Raw genomic sequence first — 15,167 nt, forward strand, 5'->3', positions numbered from 1 at the left:
CTGACATCCCAACATAAAACTCTCACCGTGTCCTTAGCCCAACCTGTTGTACAGAGGGCTCTGTTTTCTAAAACCATTTAATCCCTCTTGTCTCCTTTTAATTTATTTAAAAAATTTTTTATCTATTTTTTTCAGCCATGTCACATGGCTTGAGGGATCCTAGTTCCCAACCAATGACTGAACCTACATCCTCAGCAGTGTGGAGTACTAACCACTGGACCACCAAGGAACTCCCTGTACTGAGGTCTTGGGTTTTTAAGTTCCACATCTAGTTTTTTCTTCATAGGATAAAAATCCTATGTGAGTGCTCCCAGCAGAAAATTCCAAGGGCATTATTTCTCCCATTAAAAATTTTATGTCATACTTAAACAGAAAATCTGATTCACATACAATACCAAACATTTTATTACTGTCTAGTCTTTGTCAGTATGAACATGTATATTTTTACAGAGACAAAAGCAAGGTGTATAAGTTTATTTCACATTTTCCACCTTTAGATACACCTCCTGCTCTCAGTACAGACCAGATTCTTGTCATTTGCAGGAGGTACAGAGTATTCTAATGTGTTGATAGAGCAGGATTTGCTTAGCCCTGCCATTCATTGTTGGGTTTTGGTTTGTTTCTAGTTTTTTAATATCATGAGTAAAGCTGTTATGTACATCCTTGTCCAAATTGCCCCTCTTTTTTTCTATAACACAGCTTATGACACAGTTCCTCAAGGAAGGATTAATGAGTCAATTGGTGAAAAGCAAGGAATCACTGAAAGATTATTAACAATGAAAGGGTATGATCAGATTTTCATCTTTAAAATATGTGCCCAGTGAGGGTAACACATACTACAGAGTGACTGTGAATATTAAGAAGTCAAGAAGCTGAAAGACCAGTAAAGAAGCTCTTCAGGTATAGATTATTATACTGAGAATTTGGAATTTAGAATTATTATACTCGGAAGTCTATCTGTCAAAATCTAATCACAGTTAATTGAAAATTATTGATTAGTCCCACACTCCAAGTATTTTTCTTGGGTTCTTATTCTGTCTTTGCCTACTAAGGATGAGGCAGTGCCGTGAGAAGCAATGAACTACAACAAATAAATATTCAAACAGACTTATTCTTTATCCAGTGGGTAAATAACCTTCTTTAGGAGCCCAGGCCTACCTCAAAAGAATGGCAGTGGCCCACTCTAAAGCCTGACACCTTCTACAATCTGACAAAGAGAAAGGAGACATTATCTAGTCTAGACACCGGCTTAAGGGACAGCTCCTCACATTTCTTGTCTCTGTTTTCATTTTATCCATTGTAATCCGCTTTTTATAGTTAAGTCCTATTTTGGTGTCTCTCTTTGTTCTTAAATGCTCAAGATTTCCTGATTTCATCATCTCTTGGCTCTATTTTCTCATCTGGAAAATGAGAAGGTGATCTTGATGGTCTTGTCGGGTACTTGGAGCTCTGACCTCAGGGGTTCTATGGTTCTGTCCACTCTCTAGTTGGCAAGGCCCAGTGTCTTGTTTCAATTTCCCCACTGGCTCTTTAAGAACCACTGGCTCTTTAAGGAACTCTTTGTCAGACTCTGGCATCCAAATCATGTTAAAACAGGCTAAAAATGCAGATTCCTGGGCTTTAGGCCTGCAGAATCAGAACCTCAGGGGTGGGACTTCTCTGGCGGGCCAGTGTTTAACAATCTGCCTTGCAATGCAAGGGACAAGAGTTTGATCCCTGGTCAGGGAACAAAGATTCCAAGTGCCACAGCTAAGATTGATGCAGCCAAATAAATAAGTAAGCAAGTAAATATTAAAAAAAAAAAGAATCTCAGAAGTAAAGCCTAGGGAAGCAGCTTTTATTTTGTAAAAGACAAATATTTATTCAATACAAATAGTCACTGCCTTAGAACGCCTCCCTCTGCAGTTCCCTTCACCTTTCACCTTCCTAGTCATTATCTCTTATTTTTCAAGGTTCTACCTCTATAACAGGTCAAAACAGTCACATCAGAGTCATTTCAAAAACAGCAGGTTCGAATGATGGGATTGGCAGGCATGAGACACACAAAGAAGGCCTTTTCAATCCCCCTGAATCTCAGTCCTATCTGGTCTGCAACTGCCTACCCTACAGTCATTAAGGTTGACACTAAATGTGATGTTACAAGACTATCATGGGTTGGATTGTGTCCCCCTCAACCCTAAATTTATATCCTGAAGCCCTAACACTCCAGGACCTCAAAATGCGAACTTATTGAAAAATAAGGTCTTTATAGATGTGGTTGGTTAAAAGAAAGTCATATTGAAGTAGGGTGGGTTTCCAACACTATATAGCTGGTGTCTTTATAAAAAAGGGAAATTTAGAAAACAGACAAAGTACACAGAGAAAACAACCATGTGAGATCAGGGCGATGTACCTATAAATTAGGGAAAGCCACTGATTGCCACCAACTGCTAGGAGAGAAGAAGGGGACAGAAGGGGACATTCTCTCTCCCTGCCAATATTTTGATCTCCTTCTTCTAGCTTCCAGAACTGTAAGACAATAGATTTCTGTTGTTGAGGCATTTGTTTGTGGTACTCAATTGTCGTGTGCATACTCAATCACTTTATTCGTGTCCAAGTCTTTGCGACTGTAGGACCATAGCCCGCCAGGCTCCTCTGTCCATGGGGTTCTCCAAGCAAGAATACTGAAGTGGGTTGTTGTGCCTTCCTTCAGGGTATCTTCCTGACCCAGGGATTGAACCCACATCTCCTGCATTACAGGCAGATTCTTTACCGCTGAGCCATGGGAGAAGCCCACTTTATCATGGTAGCCCTAGGAAATGAATGCAGAGACCTTGCTTATGTTCCTGGTTCCTAGTCACAGGAACCAGGCTATCACTTCAGCTACCCTGGGTAGGACATGCTATCTCATCAGAAAGACAGGAAATTGACTGTGTTCAATAGAAAGTGAGTGTTGAATGACGTCTATGTGACCTGTGAAGTACTGACTGTTAGTAAAATTATTGTTTACCAAGTGGCTAATAGGGAAGTGCTTTGGGAAAATCATAAAGGAATTCGTTGGTAACCAAGACTTATTCTTTTTTACCACCAGGTCGTAGGTGTCTTAAGTTATCCAAAATATGCTGTTAGCATAGATGAATTCCCTGTGTTCCTGTTCAAAGCCAGTGCCTTTAATTGTACATACCAGACTGCATCCCCTCTCATCTAGTCAAGGACATCAATCTAGCATTTTTCCCTTTCTCTTCTAAAGTCCTCAATTTTCTCCTCCCATCAACATGCTATTATTTCTCCCAGCTTAAAAAAACAAAACAAAAACACTTTATTTAACCCTATTCCCTCTGTGAACTACCCCTGTCAACTTTCCTCCCCTTTGCAGCAAAACTTCATGAAGGAGTTGCTATGAGCCCTCTCTCTAGTTCCTCTCTTACCATTTTTAACTTTTAGTAAACTTTATCTTAGACATTCAGAAGTGTGCAGAAAATCCTAAGCGCTCAGTTAATCTTCACCAAGTGAACAATCCTGGTAACCAGCACCAGATGAAGAATTAGAAGATCATAAACACCAAGGACTTCCCTGGTGGTCCAATGCAGGAGGCACGGATTTGATCCTTGCTTGGGGAATTAAGATCCCATGTGCCAGATGGCTCAGCCAAAAGACATTTTTGAAAAAGGAAGACAGTCATCAGCACCCTTGAAGCTCACCTCCTGATCCTTCCAAGTCACCAACCCCAAGGTAACCACTATTCTTACTTCTAGCATCCTAGATTAATTTTCCCATTCTTGAACTTTATACAAATGATGTTATACAGTGCATACTCCTTTGTATCTGGCTTCTTTCTCCTCTACATTCTATTTGTAAAATTAGTCCATGGTATTATGAATAGCAATAGTCCACTCATTCTGTCTACTGTAGACCAGAGATTTGCAAACATTTTCTGTAAAGGACAAGACAGTAAATATTTGAGGCTTTGTGGATATGGGGCTTTAGCACAACTATTCAACTCTGCTGCTGTAGCCCACTGAAGCAGCCATGGATATTATGTAAATAAATGGTTGTGTCTCTGTCTCAGTGAAACTTGATTAAAACAAAAAAAAAGAAAACCCTTGTGCTGGATTTGACTCTCAGGCTGTAGCTTAGAGACCCCTTCTTAGTCTATAATATTCCCTTGGATGACTATGCTGTAATTTATCTACTCATTTTAATCTTGATGGATGTTTATGGTAATTCCAAGTTTTGGTTATCCTATTTTACACTTCCTATCTTCTTGAGCTTTTACTTTTTAATTAAAATATTTATTATTTATTCATTTATTTGGTTGCACCAGGTCTTAGTTGCTGCACATCAGATCTTTTAGTTGTGGCATCTGAACTCTTAGTTGTGGCATGTAGGATCTAGCTTCACTGATCAGGGATCAAACCCTGGCCCCCTGCATTGGGAACTCAGAGTCTTGGCCACTGAAAGAAGTGGCTCTTCTTGAGCTTTTAAATCAACTTTATTGAGGTATAATTTATACATAATAAAATGCACCCATTTATTTGTACACATATTCCAATCTAGATTTTTCTCATCACTCCAGTAAAATGTTTGTTAGCAAAATCACCAATGATCTCCATGTTGGCAAATCCAATGATCATTCCCAGTCCTCATCTTTCTTGACTTTTCAACAGCATTTGACACAGTTGGTGTCAGCTATGACATACATACTTCATGTCATGACAACTCCATGACATATTTTCTTCACTTGATTTCCAGAATTTAGCATTTAGGTTACCCTCCTACCTCTTGGTTATTCCATCTTGCTCTCCATTTTTTAACCCTCTTTTTCTCCCAATCCTTTAATGCTGGAGTATTAAGCTTAAAGGCCTACTCTTTGGACCTCTTCTCTATACATATAATTTCCTTTGTGATCTAATCTAGCCTTTGACTTTAAAAATGTCTGTGCACCAGCAACTCCACATCTATTTCCATTTATCTCCAGCATTTTTCCTGTGACCTCCACAATTATATATCCAACAACCTGCCCCATACGCAGTCTTCTCCATCTTAATGGTTGCAGTCATCTGACTTGTCTTTTTCTTTCTTTCTTACATACCACATCTAATCCATAGCAATTCCAACTGTCTCTACCCTTAAATTCTACCCCAAATATTACTATTTCTCACCACCTCCACTGTTACAATCTGATCCCTGCCAGCATCCTTTCTTCTTGATAACTGAATTGCATTCTATCTGGTTTTCCAATTTCTACTGTTACAATCAACTTGCAACATAGCAATCAAAGTGATCTGATTATAACATAAGAGCATGTTACTTCTTTGCTCAAAACTCTTCTAATAGAGTTCCATCTTATTCAGAGTAAAAATCCTACAGTGTAAAATATCTTAAAAGTGGCCTACACATCTCACATGATCAGGTCCTTGTTACTTTTCTCCATCTTTAACAGTCCATCCCCTCTGCTCCACACCACCCCTCGCCAACTGCTCTACCATCCTAGCTTCCTACTATTCTTCAAACATACTAGGCACACTCCTGCTTTGCTGTTCCCTTTGCCTGCTATGCTCTTTCCCCAGATGTCCATAAGGCTAATCCTTTCAACTCCTTCAAGTCTGCTCAAATGTTGTCTTCTTAAGATGGTCTACCCTAACCATTCTATTTAAAATTGCAACCATCCCTCAACACTTTTAATCCTTCTTATTCTGCTCTTCTTTCTTTTTCTATAACACTAAAAGCTTCTTCATCTACACCATATTTACTTATTAATGAATAAGTCTACTGCTATTCATCTATCTCCCCACATTAGAGTACAAGTCCCATGCAGGCATGAATCTATGTTTTTCTCACTGATGTATTTCAATCTCCAAGAACAGTGCTTATCATACAGTAGTTATTCAATAAATATTTGCTGAATGAATGAATGAAAGATTAAGAAAATGGGCATTTTTATTTCTTTCAAAAAAGCATTAGTCTTGTTTTTTTGGTGCAAATTCTCATCCTGGATTGAAAGCTAAGGGACTCATCTGTCAAGTTCCCAGAGAGTGGTTTGGCAATTATATCAACTACAAGCAGGTCCTCTTAGGTCGATAGACACCTGAGGCTATTTATTTTATTGGTGAAAGCTTGGTGTGAGAGCATTTTTGGTCCAGTTCACGAAAACAGCAGTGTTCTAACCAGCAGCTCCAATAAATCTTACACATTCTTGAGCCCATAAGTCCTGGCCTCCTGCCTCTCTACACATCCATTCATCCAAGTAAGAAGAACCTCTTGTTGGAGCACACAGGGGCACTTGATTAGTATGAGCTATGGGAAGGAGCACAATCTTCTTTCCTTTCTGCCCTGAGGATAAGACTTTAGAGCAACCAACTCTGCTCAGGACACACAGACTGTGATGAGAAAGACTTTATACCTCTCTCCACATATACCAGATGGTTTATGACCCACTGTCCAGAAACAGATACAGTTAACACACAGAGCCCTTCACTGATATCATCTTATTCCAAGGCAAGTTGTGTTTACTTCTGGGATTGGCAGTTACTATATGGCCATCAGAGTCTATATAGAAATAGTAGGCTGAGAGATGGTTCATTCAAAATAATGTTTTCTGTAATAATGTTTTGATTCCAATCTTCCTATGCCTCTTGCTCATCATTTGCCCCAATAAATACACTAGCAGTTTCTTATAGCTGAGACTATGGCTTATCAATTTGGCTGCAAAGTATAGTAGTTAAGGGCATGAACTCTGAAACCAGTCTGTGTGGGTCAAGTCCTAGCATTAGTAGCAGCCGTATGGGCCTAGGAAACTTATTTAACCTCTTTGTGCTTTTATTTTCTGGACTATAAAATAGTAATACAGCCTGAAATTGTTGTAAGGATAAAATCTGTTGAAATATGTAAATCACTTAGTACAATATCAGATACATAGGAAGTATAATTGACATACATATATGTGTGTGTGTAATACACATAAAATATATCTATAAATATATGTATAATATAAATATATATTCTTAAATGTGTATATGTACATATACATGTATGTATAATAATTTATAATTTAGAAGCACTTTGTGACTTGGCAAGGTGACAGAAATAATCCTAGATTGTCTTTCAGTGTAACTTTTGCATTGGAGTCAAGAATGAACCAGCTGTTTGGTAAAAAGACTCTAACAAAACAATAAGGAGAAAAATCAGTGACTCTGTGTGTATACTTCAAGAACACATTTTTGCCTTCTAGCAGGACTGGGCCAATACCATGAAACATGCTCTCCAGCAGACATTCTGAAAGGGAGACCTCAGGGAACTGGGGATTTTATGTGACATCACCAAGGAGTGAAGGAGGAGAAATAGTGGCAAAATTGGGGACAAATTTTTAATTTGCACTCCCATCCCCCAAAATGAATATTAAATCTTCGTGATCATCATATTCATTCTTGAGTACTGTAGGCTTAGTCTTTATTGCCATCCATATGTTGAAGCCCTAGGCTCCCATGTGATTATACTTGGAGATAGGGCTTTTAGGAGATAATTAAGGTTAAATGAGGTCATAGGTTGGGGTCCTAATCTAACAGAATTGGTGGTCTTATAAGAAGAGGGCTTCCCAGGTGGCTCAGTGGTAAAGAATCCACCTGCCAATGCAGGAAACGTTCCATCTCTGGGTTGGGAAGATTCTCCAGGGAAGATCCCCTGGAGAAGGAAATGACAACCCACTCCAGTATTCTTGTCTGAGAAATGCCATGGACAGAGGAGCCTAGTGGGGTCACATGGGGTTCATGGGGTCACAAAGAGTCAGACACGACTTAGTAACTAAAAAACAGCAGCATAATGAGAGGGATAGAGGGGCTTCCCTGCTGGCTCAGTGGTAAAGAATCTGCCTGCCAATGCAGGGGACACAGGTTTGATCCCTGATAGGGGAGAATCCTACATGCCACAGAGCAGCTAAGGGTGTGCACAGCGACTAAGCCTTGCTCTAGAGCCTTTGCTCTGCAACAAGAGAGGCCACCTCAGTGAGAATCCCGGGCACCACAACTAGGGGGTAGCCCTCACTTACCACAACTAGAAAAAAGCCTGTGCAGCAACGAAGACCCAGCACAGCCAAAGATAAATAAATAAAATTTTAAAAAGAAAAAAAGAAGGATAGAACTCTCTCTCTCTTTCTGTGTGCACCCACCAAAGAAAGTCTTTGTGAGAACAGAGCAAAGGAGGTGGTCATGTGCAAGCCAGGAAGAGGGCCCTCATTAGGAATTTAATGGGTCCACACCTTGATCTTGGCTTTCCCAGCCTCCAGAATTGTGAGAGATAAATTTTTGATGTTGAGATCATAGTCTATAGCTTTTTGTCATGGCAGCCTGAGCAGACTAAGACAGGTTGAAACAGGAAGCATGCCCGAATGGTCTCTGATGATGGAGGTTTAGAGCTGGGACTCATAGAGCAGCATGAGGAGCCCCCTGTCACCGGGGCAGCCATTCCTGGTCACAGAGCTTCCCAGACAGGGATGATCTATAGGCTCATGGAGAAATAAAACAAAGGCTCAGCATGGATTGGATTGTTGCCTACTGTTCATTTAGTATTTACGTTTCCTGGTTGAGTCCATTTGTCACTGTCCAATACACAGTGACACCAAGCTCTTTTTGGCCTCCTTCTGGCTAGCCCATTCCCATGGGACTTTGGCTCCAACCAAGTGTAGCCGGAGTAGTAGGGTTTGTTTCACCTGGCAAGAAATAGAACAGCTTTATGCAGAACAAACTGCAAATGGCCTATTTCTCAGAAAGGGGCTGTGGGCTTAAAAGGCACTTACGAGATTCAAGGGTTTCTTCTTAGTGTAGAGCCTGGACCTTTCTATAACAGAGCTTGAACATCCCATCCTATAATACTTGTACCAGTTTTCTGGGACTGCTGTAAAAAGCAGCATAAACTGAGTGGCTTTAAACCAACATGAATTTATTCTCGACATGAATCAGCCATAGGTATACATATGTCCCCTCCCTCTTGAACTTCCCTCCCATCTCCCTCCCCATCCCACCCCTCTAGGTTGATACAGACCCCTGTTTGAGTTCCCTCATGTCGAGGTTTGACAGAGAACAACAGAATTCTGTAAAGCAATTATCCTTCAATTAAAAAACAAATAAATTAGAAAAAACATTTATTCTCTCACCGTTCTGGAGGCCAGAAGTCTGAAATCAAGGTATCAGCAGGACTATACTCCCTTTGAAGGATCTCAGGAAGAATTTCTGTTTCTTCAAACTTTTGGTGATCTCAGGCATTCCTTGGCCTGTGGCAGCGTAACTCTAGCCTCTGCCCGCCGTCATTTCAACATGGATTTCTCTGTGTATATTTCTTGTGTCCTATTGTATTCTCATGAAAACCCCAGTCACCACTATTATCTAGCCCAAAAACCTCATCTTAATTAATTATATCTTCAAAGATCCTATTTCCGTATAAGGACACGTTCTGAAGTTCTGGGTAGGTATGATGTTTTTTGGAGGGGGAAGCTATTAAATCCACTGTGTTGCTTTAGCTAAGATTCTTTAGTTGCAAATTACAGAAAAATGCTTGAGCCATAATATGTTAAAAAAAAAAAAGGATTTTATCTGTAGGACACAGGAGTGTTTTACAGAAGCAATAAAATAGTCAGGCCTCAGCAGGAAGATCCCAGAGCTGTGCAGCTATCAGAAGTATTAACCTGTGCCTTCTCATCACAGTTTCTCCCTTCCTATCAGCCTTATTCTCTCTCTAGACAAGAGAAAGACTCTCTACTTCTCCATACTCTCAGCAGGCAGCCTATGGCCAACCTAGTACTCCAGAGTTGATATTTCTGTTCAGATGACCATTTCTAATTGGATAATCTTGGTCCCAATTCTAAATTCTCAGAAGAGAGAATCTAATGGGTCCATCTAGGATTCGGTGTTCAATCCTGATCCAATCAGTTGTAGGTAGTGGGTGGAATGATGCGACAAGTCCAACATGAGGAGTGGAATCATCCTGCTGGATGGTTGGGTGATGCTTTCGAACTGTGGTGCTGGAGAAGACTCTCGAGAGTCCCTTGGACAGCAAGGAAAGCAAACCAGTCAATCGTAATGGAAATCAGTCCTGAATATTCATTGGAAGGACTGAGGCTGAACTGAAGCTCCAATACTTTGGCCACCTGATGTGAAGAGCCGACTCATTGGAAAAGACCCTGAAATGCTGGGAAAGATTGAGGGCAGGAGAAGAAGGGGGCAAGAGAGGGCGAGATAGTTGGATGGCACCATCGACTGAATGGACATGAGTTTGAGCAAACTCCAAGAGATAGTGAAGGACAGGGAAGTCTGGCATGTTGCAGTCCATGGGGTTACAAAGAGTTGGATGTGACTGAGTGATTGAACAATGACAAAGAGAAAGAAACGTCTTTGTGAGCTGGTAGAAAGCACAGAAAAAGTCTGTACTTATCTTATGCTTCATAGCATTTAACAGCATACAAAGTGTTTTCATGTATACTCAAATCCGATTTGTGCAAGTTCATCTGAAATAGGCATAACTGGCATTCTGCCCACTTTACAGATGTAGAAGCTGACACAGACAGATGAGATGACTAGAGCATAGAGATGGTCAGTGTCAAAGACCAGACACAACATTATGTTGTCTGACTCCTGGCCTGACTCTTCATCTCACCACACAAGACAAATATGTAACTGACTTTGTAGTTTTTATTGCAACCAAATACCACTTATGCATAGTTATTATCCAAGTTTACAAATGTAGTTTCAAAAGTAAAAATTTAATAGTCTGATGTTCACAGTCATTCTACCCTTGCTTTGTTCATCCAAAGTTTTCCCGACTTCTCATTTTCCTTCTTCTTTTTCCAGTCCACAGTCTCTTCACAATTCTAACCCCCTCCACATTATTATTCTCTGAAAGGTTTCACTAGGATTTATATACTAAAAGAAAAATGGAAATCATCTTTCTTTTAGCATTTGAACTCAAATCCCTCCTTTGCATTTTAGAATTTCCTTCTTACTGGCATCCAATCAATTCACAGTGTTTGGGGGAAATGCGGCTGTTATGGGGTTACACCTTTGAAATCCTTTTATTTACCTGATACGTTCTCTGAGGCTTGCTTTCCTCAATCACTGGCTCAGGCTCCCTCTTCTCATTTTCTCACTCATTGGATTCCCCAATCTGACAGCCTCTTAGTGAATGGTTTTGCCTACTGATCACTCTTAATTACCTTGTTTAATTCCCTTGAATTTTCTATTCCTGTTTTATATTCACCTTCTTTTCATTATCTCAGGGAAAAAAATCCTTTCTGCTCTCCTTAGAGGTAAGAGTTTTCTCTCTTAAAGCTTCCTAAGGCCATTAACCTCACTGAAGTTCTTCTTTCTAACAAGTAAACATTTTTTTCCCCCCAACAACTTTCTTTTCTTTAGTTTTCTTTTTTAGCTTCCCATTTTTCCCCCCTAGGAGAAAATAAATAAATAAGCCAACAACCCAAGCCTTTGACAGGTCTTGCTGCCCTTTCAGTCTTTGTCATACATACATACTTATGAAGTCAGACTTCTTAAATAATCGGTGTTTGCCCACTATCTTCATCTTGCCCTCCTTATCCCTTCCCTTTTTTTCAGTCTGATATCCCTCTCCACTCCTCTTTCATTTCTCTTTTATTGAATGTCCTCCATTCCCTTCCTCACTGACCATGTTTTCATTTAAATAGTCAAACATAATAGCTGCTTTAACATTCTTGTCTGTGAATTCTATGCATCTCTATCATTCCTGGGTCTGTTTCTTTTGAGCAATTTTTCTCCTGGTTATAGGTCACATATTTCTGCTTCTTGGCATGTTTAGTAATATCTTACTGGAAATTGTGCATTTTGTACTGTTGAGTGTCTAGATTTTGTTGCTTTTCCTTAAAGATTTGTGTTTTATTGTGACAGGTAGTAAAGGGTACTTGATCCTTTGGGGGCTTGCTTTTAAGCCTTTTTAGGGCAGATATAAAGTAGCCTTTCTTCCAGGACTAGTTTAGTAAGACTCCTAAAGTATGGCCTTTCGCTAGTCACTATTGAATGTTCCTAGTGATCACCAAGAACACTCCTCTCTGGCTAGTCAGAACTTGAGCAGTTTTCCTTGTGTAAGCTCAGAAACTGCTCAGCTCACAGCTCCTAAACCTCTTTACCGAACTGTGGAGTTTCATTGCATTCAGCAAAGATTCAAAATGAACCTATACAGATTTCTGGAACTTTCTTTCTAGGTAGCTTCCTTCTCCCTGCAACTCTGCCCTAGAGCTTCCATCAGCTTTAGGTATCCTGAACTCCCATCTTTGCCTCCTCAATTCAAGACAATCATTGTGGTTTATATGGATTCCCTACTCCATGGCCAGGCATGTGTCTCAGGGCAGAAATTCAGGGCCATCTTAGGGCCATCTTTTCTCAGGGGTCACAGTCCCGCAATGCCTGTTTTACAAAGTCTGAAAACAGTTGTTTCATATTTATTTATTTTTTTTCCATTTTCCAGCTGTTCAAGATTAATTCCAGTTTCAATGATTTCATTTGGTCAGAAGTTGAAGTGTCTGAAATTGCTCTTTTGAAGAACACTGGTGATTGCTTCTAAGTAATTCCAAAGTCTTTTCCTTATTCCTCTTGTTCCTGGGGCAATATTTAAGTCACTGTCTTCGTAAAATTCTCCTCCCTTAAACCGTCCTATCTCCTTTATCATCGCTTCCCTATTTCTCTTCTCCAGAGGGCCTTGTGATTAGGCAAACACAATTATTAAATAGATCATAGATCAAACTGGCAATTTCTAGTTTGATTAGGGAACATGGCTGCAGGAGCCTAGGCAGTTGATCTCCAGGCAAATTCCCACAGGGAGCATTTAATAAGCATTTGCTGATTGATTTTGGGTCTACTGTACCCTTATCCATTAGTAGGACAGTTAAGAGCTGACTGTGTTTCACATGTGCATATTTCAGTATGAGTGCTATTATTTACCAATGTCTTTTGGGGGAGTTTTGAAAGTTTTTCTAGTCTCAAGAAAGTATGGTTGAGTAATTTGAAATTCAAATTCAAATGATCAAGAATGTAATCTTTGCTAGATTTATCGTGTCCTGTTTTTGTTTTTTTGTTTTTTTGATGGGACCATTTCAACTTGTACAACTCTGTTGGTCCTTTCCAGAGCAGACTCAATTTTTCCCTTTTTATATATGTGCTTCTGTTCTGGGTAGTTTAGCAGTATGCTAACATTTTGGTTAACACTTTGTTTTTTATCTTGGATAAAATTATTGTAGGTTAATATACTCAATTACGTTTTTCATTTATCCTGGTTAATGATTCCAGACCCCTACAGGTAGAGGTATTTATGAATTCAAGATGATTACGCTGCCACTGAGATTGAAGCCTCATTTTCCCCCTTAATGATATTTTTATTAATTATATATAACTCCTACACATGTTCAATAGAAGACAAATTTAACTGCATCAAAAAGTTGTCTGTGATTAACAGAATAATGTTTAAAAAATAATATAGTATCCACATCTGTCAAAAGAAAATAATTTGGATATTCCAATCACTTGCTATAGCTTTCATTAATATTAGATGACATTAAGATAACCAAACATCAAACAAAGGATAATTATGTATCTTTCAATTATTTTTCCAACCCTCTTTAAAGGAACTTGCCAAACAGGCTTGATGCCTTGAGAAGTAATGCCACTTAAAAAAATCATTGTCGAGTTCAAACTGACAATTTAATGTTTAAAGTCAAGGACAGTTAAATATTTGCTTATCCTAGGAGTTCATTTACTGCCCTTGAGACCTTGTTTCACCTCCTTTAAGAGTGTTTAAAAAACAGAGAGGGAGATTTTGGATAAATGTCCCTCACAGATAATAATTTACTTAAAACAAAAAGCTTTAAAAAAATCAGGTGCATCTTTGCCTATATTTGAAAGAGAATTCAAACTCAAGTGGCATCCACAAATATACAATATATGTATTTCAAATATACAATAAGAAAACTGATTCTGGATAATAGAATCTTTGTCTTACCCTAGAAAACTGAAGTTGAGGAAAGGGTATATGCTAACTAAGTGGAAAGAAGGGAATACAATTCCAGAGCAGTGTGAGAGAATAAAATGGAAGTTGATCAAGGATAGAGAAATAGCAAATGCAAAGTGGTCTTTTAGGGAATTGGCATATGGTTTCCCCAGAAAATAGTGTGTGGATTGGTCAAGCCATTTGGAATCATGGTGCCCAGAGTGGTCCATTGAGGTAGAAGGGGAAAAGGAAGGGAGTGCTGGCTCCTGTTTTTCTTCGATCAAACTAGACCACACAGATCTCAAAATGATTGCTGCAGCTCCAATCATTACATCTCCACAGAGCAACATCTAGAAACAGAGGAAGGAAAGAGACAATAGAAACTTTCTTCTCAAGCATTTCCTTCTTTTCAAACAATTCGTTCTTAGAGGCTCCTTGTATGCATCCTTTTATACCCTATTAACTTAAATGAAAGTGAAAGAGGAGAGTGAAAAAGTTGGCTTAAAGCTCAACATTCAGGAAACTAAGATCATGGCATCTGGTCCCAGCACTTCATGGCAAATAGATGGGGAAACAGTGGAAACAGTGGAAACAGTGTCAGACTTTATTTTTTGGACTCCAAAATCACTGCAGATGGTGACTGCAGCCATGAAATTAAAAGATGCTTACTCCACAGAAGGAAAGTTATGACCAGCTTAGATAGCATATTAAAAAGCAGAGACATTACTTTGCCAACAAAGGTCCATCTAGTCAAGGCTCTGGTTTTTCCGGTGGTCATGTATGGATGCGAGAGTTGGACTGCGAAGAAAGCTAAGCACTAAAGAATTGTTGCTTCTGAACTGCAGTGTTGGAGAAGACTCTTGAGAGTCCCTTGGACTGCAAGGAGATCCAACCAGTCCATTCTACAGGAGACCAGTCCTGGGTGTTCATTGGAAGGACTGATGCTGAGGCTGAAACGCCAATACTTTGTCCACCTCATGTGAAGAGTTGACTCACTGGAAAAGACCCTGATGCTGGGAGGGATTGGGGGCAGGAGGAGAAGGGGACAACAGAGGATGAGATGGCTGGATGGTATCACTGACTTGGTGAACATGAGTTTGGGTGAACTCCGGGAGTTGGTGATGGACAAGGGAGGCCTGGCGTGCTGCGATTCATGGGGTTGCAAAGAGTCGGACATGACTGAGTGACTGAAC

The 15,167-nt window shown here is 39.7% G+C and overlaps 1 protein-coding gene across 2 annotated transcripts in view; it reads right to left on the reverse strand.

Annotated features, from left to right (window-relative positions):
- FRS2 (fibroblast growth factor receptor substrate 2) overlaps positions 1-9,475 on the reverse strand; it is a 152,132-nt gene extending 142,657 nt beyond the window's left edge. Inside the window, exon 1 of one of the 2 annotated variants that reach the window (XM_060412803.1) lies at positions 9,128-9,475. The gene's annotated coding sequence lies outside the window, so the exon portion shown is untranslated. The remainder of the gene's footprint in view (positions 1-9,127) is intronic. The other variant, XM_060412802.1, reaches the window with a different exon arrangement.
- Between the last annotated feature and the right edge of the window lie 5,692 nt (positions 9,476-15,167).

The sequence above is a fragment of the Ovis aries genome, chromosome 3 (genome assembly GCF_016772045.2).
Source record: "Ovis aries strain OAR_USU_Benz2616 breed Rambouillet chromosome 3, ARS-UI_Ramb_v3.0, whole genome shotgun sequence".
NCBI lineage: Eukaryota > Metazoa > Chordata > Mammalia > Artiodactyla > Bovidae > Ovis > Ovis aries.